Raw genomic sequence first — 23,281 nt, 5'->3', positions numbered from 1 at the left:
CAAAGTTTACATTGCCTGTTGATTATAATTGGACATCATGCTTTTGATAGTTGCATACATTTTTTTTCTTTTTTATTAGTCACAATTATCGTTCTAGGCAATTAAGGCAATACATCTGAATCCCCCTTCTCCCATCTATTTCTTCTCATACACATGAATGTTATCAAGCAGTTGCACTGGTTTTGGGAGGTATACAACTTTGATCAAATTAAACATGGCAGATATAACTGGAAACAGAGAACTATGGCTTGATTATGGTTTGATTACTAACATAAGCAAGATGTAAGACAATGAAAGCCATTCTTCAAACAGAATGTTTTAGAAATTAACAACATGGATTGACAGTAATTTCGGTCTGAAATTTCAAATATATCAAGAATCTTTACTTTGTAAAGATTACACATTTCTACTAATCTCTCAGAAATTACTATTCTCTATAACTATAAATGAGAACCCATTAGTGTCTGCCAAGGGCATGTAACGCTTTGCAGTGCTATGTTTTATTTGCAGAATTCACATGAAAAAATATAAAAATAGGCTTAAAAATCCGTTATCCATTCTACACAGTAAATGGGTTATTGTTGCATATTTTGATTGTCAATTGAGCACAGTTACGGGTTTCTGTTCAGAAGTTAAAATTTGAAATGATGCGTTAATTTTCCTTTTTGCCCTTGTGGTTGGACTGAACCACGAGCACCGGTGGGAGAACACCATCTGGCTGGGCCAGGCTAGATGGTGGAAGAGAGCGCCGTCTGAAGTTGTGCGTGATTTTGACTCATTAGCCTACTTTAGAGATTAATAACTAACACTTTCATAACCAACACTTTCATAACATAACTTTCAGCCAATATGTTGAACATATCTACAGTACATTTGAATACCATGGCCATGCCATACCATAGCAAATAATTCCCCAAAGCAGAATGATTTCAAGCATCGACGTCAGTCTAGGCTATACAGGCTAGGCTACCCCAAGCACTGTTTGACATGGGACATTTTTGCTTATTTAACACTTTACGCTAGACTATCATTAGGCTAAACGAAGACAAAACAGTGAGTATGCCTAATTTATCAGTTTATCCATTTATTAATTTCAACAGCAAATAACCTAGGCCTACATTGCTATAGGCAGTGTTGGGATGTAATGGAATACATGTACCAGCGTTATACATATTCAGAATACAAATTATGAGTAACTGCATTCCGTTACAGTTACAAGTTAAATAGTTGGTATTTAGAATACAGTTACATTGTTGAAATCAATAGATTACATGACGATACTTCTCTGTTTCATAAGTTGATTCACACGCTAAATAAATTAGGACAACTCCATTTCCCAGAAGCTCCTGAAAGTAATCTATGATGAAATTGTTTCCATGTTTAAATCCAAGCCCCGCCATCTTGCACTCACATCTCTAACCCAACCCCAAACCCATCTCTAAAATAGGCACTGCATTTTAAGTTTTTTATTCTAACTTAAAGGAATTATCTGGAGTAAAATGTACTTTAGATCAATTTACTGATGATTGGGAGTACATATTGACATCCAAATCATGTCATTCAGATGTGTTTTGAGAAAGTTCGATGTTACCGTTTTTAGTCAAAACTCGTTAGCGTGGAAGTGAGAAGGGCATATTATTTCGCCACTACAAAACGCTATTTTTATACCTCTTCTACAGTTCGGTTTGGCTTTAGGGACCCTCAGTTCGGTACTTCGGTTTGGCTTTAGGGACCCTCTACTCACTACCACGTAAGTGTAATGTTGTTTGGAACTGTACAAGAGGTATAAAAATAGCGTTTTGTAGCGGCGAAATAATATGCCCTTCTCACTTCCACGCTAACGAAGTTTTGACTAAAAACGGTAACATCGAACTTTCAAAAAAACACATCCAATGACATGATTTGATGTCAACTCAACGTATGTACTCCCAATCATCCGTAAATTTATCTAAAGTGCATTTTACTCCGGATACTTCCTTTAAAATAGCTTTATTTTTAGAGATTTATTTTTTTATTTTTTATTTTTTTTTCTAATTATATCTACATTTACGTTTTAAAATGAATTATATGGTGCAGCCTCTGAAGAATTATTCTTGCGAGTAGTATATTTTAACGTGGGGTTTTTGATTGTCATTACGCAATCACATTCATTTTGAGAGCACTGATACAGTAGACTAGTGTTTACATTTGCAGGTCATTTGCGGTCCACCTGTCATATGCGCCCCTCACTTGTACTGGGTTAATGTCACCAAAAAATCTCAAAGGCACAACTATCATTTCTGGCTACGCCCTTAAAGTAGCCTATTTATTTTGTTTGTTTGATTAGCCTAGTTGCCTGCTGTAGTTTTAGAGGTCACCTTGCTATTTTATAGTTGTATCAGGTAGCTTAGTTGACTTTACATTCTCCTATGTGGGCCTAACACTTCAGCCATTTGGAACAGAAGAACACACCAGAATAGGCCTGTTTAGTAAGCAGGATTTGATGGCCGCATTCCTACACTTATAAAATGCAATTCAATGCGGAAGTAATCTAAGTATTCAGAATATGTTACTCAGATTGAGTAACGTAACGGAATACGTTACAAATTACATTTTTGGGCATGTATTCTGTATTCTATGACGGAATACGTTTTGAAAGTAACCTTCCCAACACTGGCTATAGGCTACAGCTCAAGTCCATGGTAATGCTCATGTAGGTCTCCAAAGCCTCCCAGAACATGAACATTCTACACACGTAGGGCCTACTCATAAGTGTCAGGATGCAGCAATGTATCCCTCTGCATCTGAAGTTCTGATCTCGAGCTGACATTATCAATCGCTTGGCACCTTGATGCAAGCTGAACTGTGTTTGATAGCCCTCCATCTCTACATCCGCTGATAAAATGTGATCACCAACACCGCGCGCCAATATGTATCAGGTCACCCCCCTACGCTTGTGGTTCACCCCAACAAAAACGGTAAAAAAGGCAAAAATCCAATATTAACTGAATTTTACTTTTGTTTCCAATCCAGTTTCTGTTTTTTTTTATCTTGCGTGACTAATGACACATTTAGAAAATAACAGCAATTATCTATTTGCTGACCAGTTAAAAAAATAGAAAATTGGATTATTGAACACATTTTTTATTTGGATCAGATGGATGGAGCAAATAGAACAAAGCACTGCAAAGCGTTACACGGACCGCCAAGTGTTGAAGATGAACTTTTTTGCACTCAGAAAACTGAGAAAACTAAACAAACAAACTAACACCACAAACCCAGTGGTATTACATGGGACACAATTATTATCAGGCTCAACTTCATTAATATTTTCATAAGTCCAATAAACAAATGAGATTACCAGAGTATAGCTGAACAATGACTTTTTGTGTAGTGTAGGTGCCACTTCTCCAGCACGAACACTAACTTAAACAAATCTACTTCTACTAACTTAAATTCAACACATTATGCTAGTTTGATATTAACATATCCTTTCATATTTTATAGACCAGCTGTGCCCCTAGGCTTTCTCTAATAATTCTCTGTAATGTGATGAATGTACTTCTGTCATATCTTAATTTTCTTATGCGTGCCTTTGTTCATATTATCTGTACAAATAACAAATGGTGGGGTTAAAAAAGAATGAGTGCCAAATATATGCAGGGCTTCAATAGCGACAAATAGACTGGGATGCCACATTAGGGTGGGTCTTGATGGGTCATCTGAAGTTGAGTCATATTAGTTATCGAGGGAGAGGACATTTTCCATCTTCATGCCCAGAGTGTCTCGAGGGTAGTGACCCACAGATACCATGGCCGCATCAGTGGATTTTCTCATGTTCCCGAAGTGGATGGGTTTTCCATGGCTGACCTCTGTGTTTGGGGGAGCTGTGATGAATGTTTTACACATTTGAAGACCAGTTGAGGAGGACATGACATTTTACATCTCATAAAACCATAGCAGCTGCTCTCAATTCATGGCTTCTTCTACTACCCTCTTTGTGTGTTCTTCAATTCTGATGTTACCTATCAGTGTGGAAATCTCTCTTTTTTCAAACTCTCTGGAAATGCGTGTGTATGTGTGTGAGTGTGAGTGTGTGTGTGTGTGTGTGTGTGTGTGTGTGTGTGTGTGTGTGTGTGTGTGTGTGATATTTTGTTAAAATGATGATATGTGTGAGAATCTCTGCATGTATACAATGCATGTGTGTTACGTATGATACAAAAGTCATAGGTCTCCATATCAACTATAATTGTTTAGTTCAAAAATGAAACATGGAATGCCGCCACAAAGGGTTGAAGGATACTGAGAGCATTTGGGAAAGGTTACAGATGAGAACAAGATCATCTCTGGAAGTAGAATTGTATAGGTCTTCTTCAATTGATGTATGTTGAAGAGGGAAACTTTAATGTGAAATAGAGTTTATGTGAAAAATGTCACCATATATTGCTATGCTCTGCTGTTCTACGGCTTTTGTGGGAGCGATCTGGCATGTGATAGAGTGTGACAGCTGTTTGGGCATTGTGAAGCCTTAGGAAAGTGAGTCTCTTTGTGACTTTGAGAAACTGCTGAAGGTCTTTTGGAACTTTCTTGGCAGAAATGTTCAAATATTCATGATGATCCGCTTCCTGTCACTTTGCATGGGCTGTTTGTGGTGAGTGTGGATTTGAATGAATCTGAGATTGAATGAGTCTGTCTTTCTTGAGTTTAAAGAGCTACAATCTTATCCATCCATAATAGCTGCTTGGTTAAGCTGTAATGTCATGGGTACATAAAAACAAACATTGTTTCACTCAGAGAAGCCTCTTTGAAGTGAGATTGACAGAATAAAGGAAACTTCTATAAAAAATAAAATGTAATCAATCTATTCAACTGCATGTATTAATCTTTAACCAATTGGTAATGCAAGGGAGTTTAGTCTTGGGTCATATTACTGTAATATAAGGTATATTCTTACAATAAATAATCACCCTTATAAATGCTCAAATATAATTCTAAAATGTTATGAATATGGTGTACCTCTCTCTCTTTGTATGTGTGTGTGTGTGTGCTCTCTCTATGTGTGTGTGTGTGTGTGTGTGTGCACGTGTGCCTTTTTCCCTGTATGTCTGTGTGTGTATGTGTAGTGCACATGCTTTTACATCTGATCTGAGTGTCTAAATCTGAATGTGTGTGTGTATGTGTGTGGACAGTGATGACTCTATCTGCCTACATGTATGTGTATCCATGTGTGTCTGCAGTCATATGTGTGTGTGTGTGTGTGTGTGTGTGTGTGTGTGTGTGTGTGTGTGTGTGTGTGTTTTCTCCTGTAAGGGCATGCTCTACATAACTGCTCCAGATGGGTGCTGTCAGAGAGAAGCCCCTAAGCGCTGAGTGTGTGTCTGACTCTCCCTGGCCTTCTGGAGGGTCCTCACCTCACACACACCAACAGTCACACAAACACACATTCACACGACATGCGCACACACTCATGCTCCCTCCCTACCCCCCCTTACACACAGTCACACACCAACACACACTCATAGATAGACAGTCATACAGTCAGGCACACACTTGACGGTAATTTTGATACCACAGATGAATGAAGACCCAGTCTGACCAATGGTAGGAAAAATCATAACAGAGTTTTATTAACAATGATGTCCATCAAAGGAGAGACAGCATGACTTCACCTAAAAATCCACCAGCTGCTCTAACCAGACAAGGAAATAGTTAGGGTTTAAGTATCCTTCCAGGCTGATGGGAGATGGTGTTGGTCATCCCATTTATGTGGACCACACTGAAGCAGACTCAATTGATTAATGCCAACCTGGCAATCCGGAGCAGATATCATCTCATATGTGGAAGAACGCATAACAACAGAAAAATCAGGACATAAACTGCTTGTGAATAAAAAAAAATCATAAGTTCCAATTCCAATACTCACTCAGACACATGAATACACACACACACACACACACACACAGAGAGAGAGAGAGAGAGAGAGTCACAAAGTAAATGCACACTCTCATCCAGGCATGCACAAACATACACACAGCCATAGAGTGGTCACACACAATCACAGAGACGTGTGAAAATACACACTCACACATATGCAAGACGATCATCACTGTCACCACACTGCCTCTGAAATACCCTTCCCTCCCCCAGTATAGCCTTCTGTGTGTGTGTGTGTGTGTGTGTGTGAGAGAGAGAGAGAGAGAGTGTGAGAGAGAGGTTTTAAATACACAAAATAAATAAGACCTAGCCTATCTAATCATGCCCTTGTAATTGTGAAGATAATATAAATATATTCAAAATTCTGAGCTATTCCTACATATATGTCGCCTCTCTTTCATATTTTGGTTTGGATTTAGAAAACTCTACATCAGTGAATCATGCATTGGGATTACAACCTAATACCATTGATGCCTTACTACATGACCTGCATTCTTATACAGTGCTTAGGTCTTCCAGTAGGTGGCGCTAAATACAAATAACAAGTGACAAGAATCGAGGGGCTTTGCTGTCACATGGTAGGCTACTGCCACCGATGCGAAGGAACAGCCGGAGAGAGAGAGAGAGAGAGAGACTGGGAAGGAAATCTGACAGTTTAATATTAAGAACAAGCGGCAACAAGAAATAACTGAAGTGCCAGTCTGCCGCTGCACCCTGCAAGGGAGCCATGCGCACAGAGAAGGATGCGAGCATGTGATAAAGGGGATGCCAAATGCCATGCTGCATTCATGCTCTCTGTCACATACAATTTCCAACTTAGCGCCCATAATTGATTATGCGTGCGGAGTCTGCGGGGTCCGACCGGGAGCCAGAAATTCAGCCGCAGAGAAGCCCGGCGAGGTGGATACTGCGTGGCGTCGCGCCCCTTGAATCTCTTAACTGAGTGAGTACGACCTCCTGGCGCAATGTTCTGCCTCAAGCATGTTCTTCTCTTCCTGTAAAATCCAGATGCACCTCTCCCATGTCGCATCAATTGCAACTGGATTTGGAAAATGGGGTCGCCCATACGTTAAGGTTATCCTCTAGCCCATACCCTAGATTTCTTTACAATCTGTCGTCTGGTTTGTGTGAATCCTAATGAATTGCTTTTTATCCATAATGAATGGGGAAAGATAGCTCAGATGGCAATGTTTAATTTTTACTCAGTCATACATTTAAACAGCAGACACGTGTGCAACAGCCACAATGTATCCGCAGTCCCCTTTGTGATTCGACGGTTAATTAGCCGATTCATCAGAGAACTTTGATGTAACTGCAGACGAGGAAAATGGAAATTGACGCCTTCGCAGTCAATTTAAACAAATGCTACTTAGTATTCCGGTCAATACTATGAATCATGGGGCCAATCAACTATACACTGACACCTTTAATGGTCGTGTATTTCATGAAGAAAGAAATAGGGGAAATCCTTTGGCGTACGGATAGCTGACCTCCGAGAGGCGTCTGCACTGCGCGTACATTTTACTTTGATCTTGCCAGATTATTTTCGGAGTGCAATGATGATTGGTGGGACAATACCCAAGGGAGCATCGAATTACTCATATTGAATATAGGGTTGACCGCGCTTAGCTGCTGCACAAGCGCATAGGCAAACGCTGAAAAATACCAATTACTTGTTTAATCCACACTTGTTTTGATGACATTTCATTGCATGCGTCTGAACTGCGTTATCGCTCGCGTAGATGAGGCGTTGACAACCGCTGTCAGCGTCTGTGTTGTGTGTTTGATGTGATTTTTGTCTCTAACCTGTTGTATGCGGGTGATTTAATCGCCGCAGTCCTAACTGTAAGGGTTGTTTATTAGAGGAAAATGCCAAACGTGCGCAAAGGTGGAGCGCTGGTGTGCAGCAACGGTTCAGAAATTAGGGGGTGGGGGGCGATTAAAGGTGTGAGACATGATGAGAGGTGCATGACCCCCTTAACAAGATTCGTATGTATCTGCTGTTGTGTGTGTGTGTGGGTGGGTGGGTGTGAGCGCTGTGGCGTAGAATTATTCGTAGAAATATAGTTGCAGACGCATACCTTAGGTCAATGCAGATCAGTCAGATGATAATCTGGTGGAACCAAATGCACAGATGTTCAAATATATGCGAAATGCTTAGCCACGATCAGTTATTGCCATAACGCTGTCCATTTTGGGGAGGCATGTATACTGAAGGAACACCACTTTACATACACACACACACACACACACACACACACACACCAAAACAGGGATGCTCCCAGGGAAGTCAGTGCTAATGTGTGTGTGTATGGTGATTAGCTTTATCAATGGGCATCAAATTAGATGATTGTGTATGTTTTTGGGGGGTGGCAGGCACCTTGTGTGAACTAGCTCACTGACTTGGTGAAAATAGGTCATCCACTCACATGTGTGTCAGTTTGATTGATCAAATTGAGGTAGACTTGTTATTATTCTTCACATACAGAAGGAAAATAACAGAGGAGTTGTCAATGTTCAGTTAAAAACAGGGAGAGTATGCATACTGACAAATTCTCAAAAAAGAGCAAGGCTTTGTGTTTGGGTGTCTGGAAGATGTCCAGTCTAAACCATGGTCTGTAATATGCCTTGCACGCACGCACGCACGCACACACACACACACACACACACACACACACACACACACACACACACACACACACACACACACACACACACACACACACACACACACACACACACACACACTGGTTAGCACTTCAGACTTGTAACCGGAGGGTTGCCGGTTCGAACCCCGACCAGTAGGCATGGCTGAAGTGCCCTTGAGCAAGGCACCTAACCCCTCACTGCTCCCTGAGCGCCGCTGTTGTTGCAGGCTGCTCACTGCGCTGGGATTAGTGTGTGCTTCACCTCATTGTGTGTTCACTGTGTGCTGAGTGTGTTTCACTAATTCATAGATTGGGATAAATGCAGAGACCAAATTTCCCTCACGGGATCAAAAGAGTACTCACTTATACTTACTTATACACTGCAAGCAGAGGTAATTTCGGCAAGACACGAAAAACAGGGATCTACCAATTACCTAATATTGATGAACTCTCTCATCTTTGCCTGTACTGAACGAGGGGGTTTATGTGTCATATTAGTGGTTGTTGATTTACTGGCACAAGAGACCTGTGGTGCTATTTAGGACAAAACCTATAGTATTCCATCACGTTTAAGGCAAGAGAGCCACACTATATTGGAGGACTTTCCAGATGCCCTGTCTCCCATCACCATATAAAAATCCTTGGCATATCTGCTGGATTTACCTGTATTGATCAGTATTATTCCTTATCTATATATTATAGACATATTGATTACATTCAGAGGTGCTTGCATCAGCCTTAAAACTACTGCAAGTAGTGTTCACTGCTAGATGATGCTGTAATTACTGTAACTCTTATGGGTCCATCTCCATTCTTCTATTGTGCAGTTATAATTGCCAGGCGAAGACCATGCCTTTTGGAATGGTCCTGATTGGTTAGTAAAGATGCACTTTTTTGAAAATTATATTCGTTTGTTAAAAGAGACCAATTTGTTTTTGCACCATAGCTTGTTAGAACACAGTTTGTGATAGCAGCAGCTTAAAATCCACACGATACATTTTGCAAGACTGTAATAACACAACTTGTACAAACTGTCTTGTTTGTAGAAAGCCACGCAAAAGGAAACTGTGTTGATTATTGTACGACTGTGTCATGGCTGTCCCTGAAAACTCCATTTTGGTCGAATTTGGCCATGTCTGTACCTATATACTAAGGATATCCAACCGCTACTCTATTTTCTAGTCCTCTCTTACTGTTGCAATCCGTGTCAGTGTGTGCATGGCCATATGTTCATTTGATGCAACAAATTACAGTGGGGAAGTATTGACCTTAGATGTCCTCTGCCCTTTAATTAGGCTGATTGATTTGATCACTGTAGATAACCAGCAAAGTCAATTGTGATAATTATGTTCCACATGCCATCAAAGAGGGTTCTGTTATACTTTTGACAAGGTATGGTTCTAATGAAGCCATGCCTCAGGTAAGAAGTGGCCTCGCTGCCTCCTCGTATAAAGATTGGGTTTTTTGTAGGCCCGCTGTTTGCAGGGTTTTATAGGTCACTGTGAAGCCAGAATGCCAGACCTCTGCTGTTCTCTCATCCCATTGGGAGATGGCACTAACAGGCATGCCAAATCACAGAGGAAATGTGCAATCTGGAAATAAGCAAAATCTCAGTTTGGAAGTCAGGTTCTGCTTGTCCTATAGCACCATTTGATATCAAAGAATCCCATGTTTAGACAGTCAGGTCCAGGGTTCTCAATACCCTATATGGAGAAATTGAGTTGCAAATCAGAACCTTTATTACTTGGTTTTATCTTATCATCCTGATAATGTAGCAAGTCCTGTAATAGTGTTCTTCATTTCACCCCCAACCAGATTTTAGAATTCCCCACACAAACATGAACCCCCACTGGAAATTCCATCTCACTTCAGCAGTTGGCGCCCCAGATATTTTCCAGGTTTGAAATCCACCAGTAGAGTCACCCACCCATCCCTACACATAAACGTAACCGTAACCTCATCTTCACCTGTTTTCCTCGGCACTGGTGCCCAAATGAGTAAATATTAACCCCTGCCCCGTCACCAGCTTCCCGTGCCCACCACCTGCGCCTGTTGGATGGCGATAAGAAACCTGGGGGAAAAAAACTTCATTTAAGTTTTCTCCTCGCCTAAGAACAGCTCTCTGGTCAGAGCTGAATCACACACACCCACTTTAGAATTCATCACGCTTTGCTTCACTCGACAATGATGATGAATATGCCATGTTGTTCTCTCACTGGCCATGCGTATGTCTGTATTGGTGAGGAGAGGAGATATCACTGTAGCTGAGCTGGGAGAGATAGAGAGAGAGAGAGAGGAGAGAGGTTGCAAGAAACTCTAATAGTCTTTTCCTCTAAGAAAGATGCTGCACAGTATATTGTTTCTCCCACTGACTCGTGGATGTGATATAGTGCTGGATGTGTGGCATTTGGGGAAGTGGTTTTGAGACTTATATTATACAGTATTTTAGTCTGGATTCGTCCAGTATTACTTGTAGGATTAAACACTGTTTTAAACCAAAATCAGAACAGAAGATCATTCTGTCAATCTTATATTCAATATAAGAATCAAATATCAAATATTTTCAATTAGTATGTAGCTCTGTTAATGTTTAATCTATGTTTAAAATGTCTGCATGTTTTGAGCTGATTTGCTCTGTATGACAAGCATTGAGCTTTGCTAACGGTTTTCCTTTGGCCATATCTTAGCTGCATAGGTCAATGTTTAATGATGGGGGAAATTAAGTCATAGAGGAAGGTCCTTTGATCACCGCCCCTGTTAAAGACAATTTACTTTAAAGACAACACAGGCCATAAAGATCTTATTTTGAATACCAACAAAGGCATTGAAAATACCCCTGCACCATGGACCAACAGGTAAAATGTTTATTTTTTGTTAACATATTAAATGAACAAAAAGCAAATAGCAGATGGACTATAGACAGCAGACATTATTAATAATTTCAAGACCAGACCTATTATAGTCAACCAGGAAATGCATTATTGTTTTATGTGAAAGGAATAGGTTCGATATTAGAGAGATGGAAAAATGAGTCACTTTCAGGCTCACTCACAGATATCGGAGAAAGCAAAGTATATAATAAAGCTTGTGTCTCATTTTAAATCCTTCATAAAATATTAGTAGTTTCTCACAACATACTGGCATGAAAGAGTCTGGTACCTCTTCACAACAACCCCCCCCCACCCCCAACACACACACACACTTTCTCCCTCTGATGTTTGAAAAGTCTATCCGGATACAGAAAGAAAGGAAGAGAGAAGAGGAGGATTGGAGAGAGGAAGAGAGAGAGAGTCATGTCTTGGGGGTTGTTGGGGTGTTGGGGTGCGTCGTGCCAGTTCCTCCCTGTGGAAAGTAGGGCTTTGCGGTAATTAAAGCCATGCTAGTCAGTCAGTCCCCCATGTCTCTGTGTCTCTCCTTCTTTCTCTTGGAGCTGTAATTGGCAGAAAAGGGGGAGTGGGTGTCTGCTCCGACGTGATCTGCAAGTGGAAGCATTGCAAAAGCCGGAAGAGAATGGCCACAAACAGCTCTTGGTCATACATTACACAAATAACTTGGAATGCACAAAATGCTTTTATTTTGGCTCCTGCAATTTAGACTCCAACTCATAAATCACTCACTCTATACTACACTCTTTTTTTAGTTTCATTAAGTTTAAATTGGAGAAGTATGAAGTATGTGAGCAACTTGCCAAGCAATCAGGTATAATGTACATTGTAGATGAAGATGCCTTAGTCCAGGGGTTCCCAAACTTTTCAACCCGCGACCCCCAAAATAACCGTGCCAGAGACTGGCGACCCCCACTGTCCCTGGATGTGACTCAAAAAATAAAATAAAATGTGCTCACTGGCCATACGCACTAGGCTTATCCAAACACGGGCTTAACGACAACACACAAAAGAACAGAGCAGCCTGTTATGATTTTTACATATAGAAATTTACTATATGATAAAAGCAGAATACCTTAGTCAAAAAATAATATCCATGTAACATGAGTGCACATTATTGCTGTCGTGCAAACTTAAAACATTACTTTAATTTCCATTTTAACAGAAGAATATCTCAGTCAGGGTAATATCCACAAACTGTTGTAAACATATGTACATTGTTGCTGCGCAAATTTACATTTTGGCAACTCTGTTTCAGCGTTAATGTCATCTAATGATATGGATGCGCGCTATGCGCGGAACACAGCAAGTCCATTTTTGGTTTAATTGTGGACACGGCCACACGGAGATCATCCTCCACATTTAGACGCGATATGTATTTGTTTTTAATATATGTCAGTGCAGAGAAAGTCTTTTTCGACAGGTATGTGGAGCCAAACGGGCGCCAGTACGTCCATCGCGCCTTGAATAGCTGTGGATATTCCCTCTCGACTGAAATTCAGAACTCAGCAAGCGTCTTGGAATTAAAATCTGTCTTTAAAGTGCGGTCAAGTGACAGCTCTTTTATTTTTCCCAAATTTATTTGATTTATGGAAATCATTTCGCGACCCACCCCTCGGTGTCCCGCAACCCCCCGGGGGGTCCCGACCCCCACTTTGGGAACCCATGCCATTGAGTTCATACAGCACATAGACATACAGTAGGTCCTCCAGATGTTAATTATGGCCACCAGGGTGCAGTATTCACACCGCTGACTGAGAGACAATCTGGGAGTCCTTTGGGGATATTCGTGGTCCTAAGGGAAGATAAGAGGGCTTCCTGCTCCTCTGCCTCATCCATGGCCTCATCAGTCCTTTACAACAAAAGTGACTTGATGGCTATGTATTCTTTCCATCAAACCATTGTCTCCAACACATGAGTTTGTTGTGGTTAATGAAAATATTTTGTTTAATACCAAGTGACCATTTTTATATGCTCTATATATGGTCCTAACGACCAAATTATGCAGATTATTCTTTATAAATAGACTTGGTTGGGATTTTCTGTTTTTTTTTACAGTAATCTGGCAACAGTGTGAAATACAGCTTGTCATGATGGTGAAACCTTTGACATCATCACAGATTCTTCCCTATCCTCATTAAAAAGGGTCATTAATGTTTTGTTTGTAAAGGATATTTCAAATGAGCACACTTCATCTGAAATTGAATGTCTCTTATGACACTGTAATAGTGTTCTCTGCCCTTTTTGGAATTCCAATTCCTGAGATCAGATACATTAAAATGTTATTACACTAAATCTGAAAAATCAATAGCCTTTTAATGAAAATATGAAGATAAAATGATTACAGTAGTCAATTTAATGTTTGTTGACAGGTGGAAACCTAAACATGGACATGAAAGTGATAGGGGGCTTCTTATGGGAAGCGGTGTTATTGTGAGGAGTGGAAAACAGGAAACAGGGTCAACATTGTTGGAAAGTTGCTCAATATTTATCTGTTTACTTTTGAGCAACCCAGCCTGTGGAGAGGGCTGGGAGGCTGATGTTTGAGGGATGCGCCTGGACTCAGGCCAAGAGACAACAACAACAGTCATTGAGTCTCCTCTGCTAGTGCCTCTGTTTCGCTGAGAGACTCCACGCACAATACACCAATGATCTGAGTGAGGGAAATGTTTGCAACTACCCGTGTCATGTTTGTGCTCATGTTTGTTGCAGAACTCGCCTGGCGACTCACACGCAGCACCGAGGTCAGAGGTTCAGTTTCGAGGGAGCAAACGCTTTGATAAAAAAAAGGCCTGCCCTCATTGCACTGCAACTTGCTGAAGATCAAAGATTCTGCTTTGGGAATAGTTGTAGCATTGTCTACAGCACAGGCTCTATGAGTACTCACAGACTGGAGACGTTAGCTTGTAATTGCTTCTTGCGTTATGAAGACTGGGAAAGTGTCTGGGAAAGAATCTGTGTCCCATCATATAGGCTAAATGTAAAACTGAGAAATCGCAATCACAACAGAAATGCTCAGTACTCAGAAACCGTCCCACATGATTTTGTGACATTACATTCCTCACACCATTCAGACACATATGACCTGTTCGTCTTTATCTTAAATCTAAAGGGCCTGGCTAAGAATTCTTCTCTGGTGGGCGGGCGGGAGGACGTGTGTGTGAGTTTGACATTAAAGTTGACTTCTGGTGAGACAGACCCATGCATTCTGAATTCAGATATGGTGATAATGAGACATCGCCGCCTTTAAATGCAGGATGGGCCCTGTATGCTCAGACGGCGGTGACCTTTTCAACTACACAGGCCAAAAGGCTTGTGTGTGGGTGTGTGTGTGTGTGAGAGAGAGAGAGAGAGAGAGAAAGAGGGAGGGGAAGGAAGGGATGGAGATAAAGAGAGGGAGGAAGGAAGTGATAGATGAGAGGAGGGCTTGCTCCTTAAGCTCAGTTTGTGTTTAGAAATGACAGGTGAGCTTTTCTGAACCCTGGCGTCTAATCCCTCCTTCGCAGCTTCCTTTTGCACTCGTCTTGTCAGGTAGTCCTGCCTGGAGAAGAGGCAGAGCACAGGGATCTGGCAAGCCAAAGTTCACAAGTAATTGAACTTCTTTTCTTGTGCTGGATTTGGGAAACAGGGGATTAACCAACAGGGTGAGAGATGGGCAAAGACTGCACTGCCAGGGTGTGTGTGTGTGTGTGGGGGGTTGTGCAGGAGGAAAGGGCCTTCATTTTGTAGAAGAGACAGCCAGAGGTACTCAAGTAGCTGGTTGGACTGATCACTGTGTGCTCTGTCCAGTTGGCAGGAAGAGAGAGAGAGAGAGAAGGAGAGATTGCTTTGAAGATGGGGATGGCAGGGTAGTGCTGAGGCATCAGTCTCATTTAGAGAGGAGGTTGGGCAAAGCGGACAGGTGGGTGGGCAGGGTGCTGGTGGTGTGTGTGGGTGGGCAGGGTGCTAATGGTGGTGTGTGTGGGGGGTAATGGTGGTGTGTGTGTGGGGGGGTAGGGGGTAATGGTGGTGATGATGGTGATGGTAGTGGTGGGTGGGGGTGGTGATGGTGGTGTGTGTGGGGGGTAGGGTGGTGAGATGGTGATGGTGGGTGGTGGGTGGGGGGGTAGGGTGGTGATGGTGGTGGGGGGGGGGGGTAGGCCACTCCAGGATGTCACAGACAGAATTGGTGGAGGGAAGCAGCAGCAGAGCAGGAACAGCAGTAATATACGGGAGATCGAAACGGAGAGAGAGGCCTGGCTGGTGGAGAGGCTGGCGGATACGAAGGCCCAGGTGGGCAGGTGCTGGCAGGTGAGGGGCTGGACGGTGGAAGAAGGAGGGAGGGGAGGGGACACAGATGGACAGGTGGGCACGGAGGTGGAGGACACTAAGAACCTTAATATGCACTCATACATACACCACAATGTACACAGAACTGGCAAAGTTCACCTAGATTTAACTGAAGAATATATTGATATGTATGGTACAGAAGCTACACTAAACATCCAATGCTGAACTGCCACTTGGTTTTCTAAGATGTAGGTGTACCAGAGATTCTGAACATGTGACAGAGTGCACATTGACACTTCCTTGGCAGAACACAAGTCGTACCTTTGGGTATTATTGGGTAATACTGCTGCATGCCCACAACCATTTATCTTCAGATACCAAATCTTCAAAGACAGCTCTCATTTTCTGTCTGATTTGAGATTTGTGATTTATGTGATTCTATAATATCTTCCCTGTGAGACACATTTTCTGCTGGCAGTCTCTAGACACAAGCCAGGACTCAGTGACTTTTTAATGTCTTGTGAGTTAAGACTTTGAAGCACAACAAAAGCGAACCATTTTACTGGTTCTGCTGGAGTGCTTTGAAAGTAGTCACAAAATAATCAAAGGCAATACAAAACCTGTGCAATTTGAGAGTTTATTTTTATGAGGTCTAAGGAGGTTTTTGTAATGGTTCATGTTATACACCACAGGCTGAGATTGTGGTTCTTCACAACCAGTCAGACCCTCAGAATACTTCTACTTCTTTTTGTGGGCAGAAGTAATCCTTTTGACCTACAAGCCAGGTACCCAATGTTCCATCAGTATCTGAGAAGAGTACTCCAGTTGTGTGTGTGTGGATGGTAGAGATGGAGGGAGTGAGAGAGGGTGAGAGTGAAAGAGAGAGAGAGAGAGAGAGAAAGAGAGAGAGAGAGTGAAAGAGAGAGAGACTCCTGCTGCCTTTACTGGTAGTAATTTAGGGTTTCTCAGCAGAGGACATCATGATGGAGAGCACCTCCAACTCTCCTGCTGACTCGCCGTAATTGGCTGTTTAACTGCTGGTCTCAGGGCCAGGGCCAATCACGTGCTGACAGTCAGAGGTCTCCTCTAAGGCTCATTTAGCATTTTATCTAGATAGCTTCAGCATTACTCTAGCATGGAACACTTGGTTGGGGTTGGATGTCAGTGACAAAACAACATATTTCCCGTGCTCGTTGGAGACATGTTACATGACAACTGAAATCTGAGAATGTTGAAAAATGTAAAATACTGATCATTTCACATAAGGTCTTAGAGATAGCTGTTTGTAGTCAGAGCCTGCACCATACAAGGTTCACCACATATATTCTTATAAAAACACATAACTGTACTCTAACACTTTTCTGGAAAAAAAACCCCACAAAAACAAATCCACTATTTCCTAGATCTAGACATCATTAAAGATGAAATTCTGGTGAGCATGATCATGTCAGGAGTGTGAAAGAAGTTGCGCTCTCTGAACTGATTTACCCAGTTAATTTATTCACCAAGATGGTCTCATAAATGGAGGTAGTGAGTTAACTTTAATTTATTTTCAAAAAGCACTTGGTTGGATACCACTCTCCACCATGGGAGTAATGATTTATTAATCAAATTGTATCAATATTTAGTAGCAAAAGATAAAATGCTTAAGTGAAGAGCCAGTTGATAGCACCACTGTGTTAAGAGCACTTTACAAGGGTCCAAGTATCTCAAGGTTTTTTAGGTGCCAGTATGATTTTAACATTCTAATTTTCTTGGCTAGGTAGAATCTCAACATGCTGTTGCTATACCACTTGAAGCACATCTCTAAAATCTCATCCATGGAAATGTTACAAATGCTCACTGTAAATGTGAATTATACACACCAGAAACATCTGTGGAATTTGTTACATTAAGGCCATCATCTTCATAGCTACTTTTCGACTATAAAAACAATGCCATCTCTTGTCACTGAGCACAATTACTGAGCAGGATAGCAAGTCACTACCTAAACAAAGCCTGTTTTCCACTGTTTTTTTGTACCCATCCACACCTTAAATTTCTGTTCTACCGAGTGAATCATTAGGCTCTCAGTGTCTCCAGGCTGAAACGGTCTCTGTGTACTGGTGCTATTTCACTGTATGTCCCATTTCACCCCCCCAAACACAGAAACCCACTTTGTCCCCATGGCCACTCCAGACAATCATCTAAGCTGGAACTAATGGCAGTGAACGTCGGCGAGATCTCCTAGGGTGATTCCTACACGTTGCTCCAGGCATCCATGAATTGAATATGTGTGTTGTGTGTCTATTATTCCTGTTGTCTGCATGTCGGGTTGGCTGTCACTGTGTTGTTGCAGAGAAAGCTGCCGGTTGAGTTTCTGTATGCCTTAGCAAAGCTAATCCAGTGGCCTATGAAAGGCTCACTTATCTATCAAAACATCTCAACAAAACAAAATGCAGTGAGAGAGCCATTGTAAGAAACAGTAAATTCAGCTCAAAACCTTGAACTGTGGAACCATGTGTTATGTGCATGTATGAATGCTGTAAATGAATAGAGACATTGTCCTGGCTGGATGAGATCTTGGATGGATCTTGGCTACCTACTGTATCTCTGAATGGTGTTCATCATACCTCATTGCTATGTGTTCAGCAGGTTCTATGAACTGATAAACTATTACAGCTAATTATAGGGAGGTGAAATTCCTCCTGGGCTGATGCGGCAGTAAGTGTCATGACCAGGATTTGTGTTAGTGTCAGGGAACTGGCATCTGGCAAAATTAGCAATTTAAAAAAAAAGTGTTCTCTCGAAAAAATATCTCATAAAAGAACAGATGGTACTATAGGCTATGTGCAGAGAAGAAAATGTTGTTTTTTGGTATGTTTATGCATGTTGTCTGTCAATTTTCATATGTTGCACATTTAAAATGATCAGTATTAATGTATTTTGCAATGTCATTTGCGTAATATGTTACCCACAGACTTCCATCAGAAATCTGTGTGAAATTACATTATTCAGCTGGCATCTGTCAGAGCCAGACATCATGCAGGGATACCTCTGAGAGGTACAATATCAGGACATAGCCAGTGATGCAATAAAGCAGAATGTTTAGATTAGGCTTCAATTCAGCTGCCAGGGCCCAGATACTTCTGGATCAGCTAGGTGACAATTTCCTCTCAGACATAAAAAAAAACACTTTCCCTGTCTATTTCCCTGCCTTTCTTGGTTATATGCAATATAAACAGCACAGTGTAGACAATAATCTGTTTGTCATAAGAACAAGATAAAGCAAAGTGTCCTCAAGCTGTAATGGTGAAGTGTGGAATTACATGTGAAAATGTGACAAAAATAGAAAAAGTGATTGTGAAATAGACAAGAGAAGAAGACAGCAGAGTATTGAACAAGAAGTTGCAATTTGCAAGAGACCTACGTACACTCACCAGCCACTTTACTAGTATAGTATAGTATATATACTTTTTTGATCCTGTGAGGGAAATTTGGTCTCTGCATTTATCCCAATCCGTGAATTAGTGAAACACACACAGCACACAGTGTACACACAGTAAGGTGAAGCACACACTAATCCCGGCGCAGTGAGCTGCCTGCATCAACAGTGGCGCTTGGGGAGCAGTGAGGGGAAGGTGCCTTGCTCAAGGGCACTTCAGCCCTGCCTACTGGTCAGGGTTCAGAACCGGCAACCCTCTGGTTACAGGTCCGAAGTGCTAACCAGTAGGCCACGGCTGCCCGACTAGGTACACATGTTCAACTGCTCATTATCACAGATATCTACTCAGCCAATCACATGGCAGCAACTCAATGCATTTCATCATCAACCCTTTTTTATTCAGGGAAAAATTGGGTGAGTGGCAGTTCTCTGGGCGAAAATGCCTTGTTGATGCCAGAGGTCAGAGGAAAACGGCTAGACTGGCTGGAGCTGATGGCAGCAGTAACTCAAATAACCACTCCTTACAACTGTATGCAGAGGAGCATCTCTGAATGCACCGCACGTCGTACCTTGAAGCAGATGGGCTACGGCAGCAGAGGACCACACCGGGGTCCACTCCTGACAGCTAAAAACAGGATAGTGAGGCTACAATTGGCACAGGCTCAAGAAAATTGGACAACAGAAGATTGTAAAATGTAAAAGTGTCGATTTCCTCTGCGACATTTGGATGATAGGGTGAGAATTTGGCATAAACAAAATGAAAGCATGGAACCATCCTGCTTTGTATTGATGGTTCAGGCTGTTTGTGGTGGTATGTTGTGGGGGATATTTTACTTTGGGCCCCTTAGTACCGACTGAGCATCATTTAAACCAACGTCTGCATGTTGCTGACCCTGTCTATCCCTTTATGACCACAGTGAACCCATCTTCTGATCGCTACTTCCAGCAGAATAACACAACGCGTCACAAAGCTTAGACAATCTTAAATTGGTTTCTTGAACATGACAAAGAGACCCCACAGTCACCAGATCACAATCCAATAGAGCACCTTTGTTTGAGGTGGAATAGGAGATTTGCATCATGTGCAGCCGACAAAACTGCAGAAACTGCATGATGCTATCATGTCAAAATAGACTAAAATCTCCAGCACCTTATTGAATCTATGCCATGAAGAATTAAGGCAGTTTTGAAGGCAAAAATGGTCCAAGCCACTACCAACAAGATGCACCTAATAAAGTGTAGATAAGATAATTATGGATAGAAGACATTTCACAGAATCACAGGTGCCTGGCTGAAATTTGAATAGACACCCTAGCATAGGAAATATTGTTTGAAATATCACTTCAGGCAAAGGGAAGGAGTTGCAGCAATGTAGACTGTAAGACCTCCTGTTCTCGTCCGATGAAGTCTGTCTTAAGCAGTCTGTGTGATGAGAACATTTTAATAAGAGAGATACTAATATGGATTCATTAAATAGGATGGCTTATGATGGAGTCCTGTTGTTCTTTACCCTAATGATTCCCCCAGAGTTTGAGCACATGCTTATGTGGATATCTGTGAGTTTTGCTGAAGGCAACAGCATGGCTGTCACTGAAACAAAATGAAGGATGCTTTTTTTCTGGGGGTTTTGTACCAGCTTCCAGTGGTTCATTTTGTAAGGGAGATTTTATCTGTCTTTTCTCTACTTTTCCATTGTAGCCTCATGTACACACTGTACACACAGGTGTCATATTTTGAGGATAAAATGTGTTAGTCAATGCAATTGTATTTTGGTAAGCATACTGTTGGTCAATCTCTGAAGTTCTCTTTGAAACTCTGAAACAGTGCAGTCCCAAATTGATCAGTCAATCGGTCAATCTATCAAATGTTTCTCCGATTAAACTTTTAAGAGGAATCTTACCTTCACGTTGTGCCCAACAATGCCCCTTAGCTGATCTAAAATAACCGTAAAATATGACCTCTTGAGGCTTATTCCTGTAAGTTTTCCACACAGACTACGACAGATGAAGAAAAAGGCAGACAGAAGTATATGGAATAAGTGTTGTATAGGTGCATGGTCTATTGATAGAGTGTATGTGGGGACGGTGTGGTTTGTATTTGTGCATAATATAGAGCATTTCATGTTAAATGGCACTTACCCCTGATATGCAGACTCTGTGGATGGCTCTGTAAAGGTTAATGGCTGATCCAATAAAAGATCATGGGAACCTTGCACTGCTTCACCACCATGGCAGTTGCATAGACTGTATAAATAAAGGGGCAAATGTTTTCTTTTAAAGACCTCCAGTCAGGAATTAAACCTCCTCGGCATATGCTTGAGCTGGGAAAGATTTTCCTGGTATTTGCATTGGAGCCTGAAGGGAGGATTCAGACGGTATTTCTACAGAGAACAATCTTTGGTTAGATCAAGACTTCGCAGTAATGATACAAGTTAAGAGCATATTTGTTTTGTCCTTGTTTTAAAGGCTCAGGAATTAATGCAAACACTATGTTCATTGTTTCCAAGGAAACTACTTACATTTCATAGCACAACCTTAAACAAGTTAAACTTGGTTAAACTTCTTGTGAGTAAGATGTTGCTCATTAATGTCAATTTTAAGGTGCTATGTAGAGTTTTTTTCTGTTTATAACTTTAAAAAATGATCTGGACATAGCAACAGAATGTCACAAACGCCTGTGCTCTATTTTGCTTATTTACTCATTTAGCAGACGCTTTTATCTAAATTGACTTACAGCAAGAGAATAATATTAAAGCTACAGTGAAGAGACCTTAGCTAGAATTTACTGCTGTATCTGACTTCAATAATAATGTGGTCTAAGTTTAAATGTAAAAATGAAATATTTTTGTGTATCTAGTATCTACCTCTGACAATGGTCCTTATGTATAGAAGCACAACAGATTTAAACAAAAAATGAAGAGCCAACCTTTCTAGGGCACTCTTTGATAAAGATAGGCACTCTTTGATAAAGATAGGCACTCTTTGATAAAGATAGAAGATAAAGATAGGCAGATTTAAACAAAAAGATGAATAAAGATAGGCACTCTGATAAAGATAGGCACCTTTTGATAAAGATAGGGTGTCAAAACATGACAGCGGCTTTGCAACCTTAATAAAGATCATTTGTAGAAAGCAGTTTTTCCCCTGGCGATAAAATCGTCACGCTGGAAAAGTTTTTATCATATTCCAGAATCTTTTTTGATCAAGCACCCCTGCCCTGAAAAAAAAATAGTTGCGGCAACATACATTCATCCTTTCATAGGTCCTGTCTGTTGTTTTTCTCTTTGCATCTTCGCTCTCTGTGGCTGTGCCTTTGCACAGAAGTATTTTTAGCCTGTGCTGTGACTCACTCTCTGCTTTGGATCCTCCTTAAGCAGCTGAGTGCAAAGATTAAAGCACAGCCAAATTGTCATTTACATATATAGTGTGTTCTTTTGTTTCATACAATGAGAAATTGCCTCTAAATTTAATAAGTGGCACAGATAATAAAGTTTTCCTCTCAGGTCGTGTGCAAGTATGTAGAAATGCATTTATACGCAATTGCCGTATACGCAAAGAAACCTAAGCCGATGATTTACTTTTAATGAATAACCCAAACGCACCTCATTTTGATTGTATTTTAGTATGTAGGCTATGCATTCTAGGAGCAGCCTTTTGCAATATGAATTAAGGATCCAGATTTAATGTGCCGTTTTTAGTTGATATTTATCCACAGTGCACTTGGTTGCTGAGTGTTGGAATGGATGGGGTGGGGTGGTGTGATTGGACGTGGAGTGTGTGTGTGTGTGGGGGGGGGGTCATGAGTCAAATGAATGGTGTGTTGTGGGTGAAAAACTGAAGTCAGCTGTCTTGTTCCACTGAGTCTCCCATAGGGCTTTGCGGTCGAGGTTAATTGTTGTCTTCGGGAACACTCTCCGATATCCCCTATTAAACAAGTGCTGTTTGGAGTCCTTGCGATGGTGTGGGGGTGGGGATGCCGGGACTCTGATGCTCCATGTCAGGAGAGCTGGCTTCTGTTCGGGTGAGAGAGGTCATTAGATCTGAGCAAGGAAAGGTTAATTTTCATATGTATGAAGGATGCCAGATACACTATTGTTGCAAGCATTTACTCGTAGAAACATTTTTTTTTTTTAAAAGCTACCA

At 41.4% G+C, this 23,281-nt stretch overlaps 1 protein-coding gene across 2 annotated transcripts in view; it reads left to right on the top strand.

Moving 5' to 3' along the window:
• The first annotated feature begins 6,507 nt into the window (after positions 1-6,507).
• Positions 6,508-23,281, top strand: part of si:dkey-70p6.1 (uncharacterized protein LOC570575 homolog) — a 28,594-nt gene continuing 11,820 nt past the window's right edge. For both annotated transcript variants that reach the window (XM_048241650.1, XM_048241649.1), the window contains exon 1: positions 6,508-6,856. The gene's annotated coding sequence lies outside the window, so the exon portion shown is untranslated. The remainder of the gene's footprint in view (positions 6,857-23,281) is intronic.

The sequence above is a fragment of the Alosa alosa genome, chromosome 4 (genome assembly GCF_017589495.1).
Source record: "Alosa alosa isolate M-15738 ecotype Scorff River chromosome 4, AALO_Geno_1.1, whole genome shotgun sequence".
In the NCBI taxonomy this organism is placed as follows: Eukaryota; Metazoa; Chordata; class Actinopteri; order Clupeiformes; family Clupeidae; genus Alosa; species Alosa alosa.
Note: the sequence above shows the minus strand (reverse complement) of the source record. Positions and strands in the feature narration are given on the sequence as shown.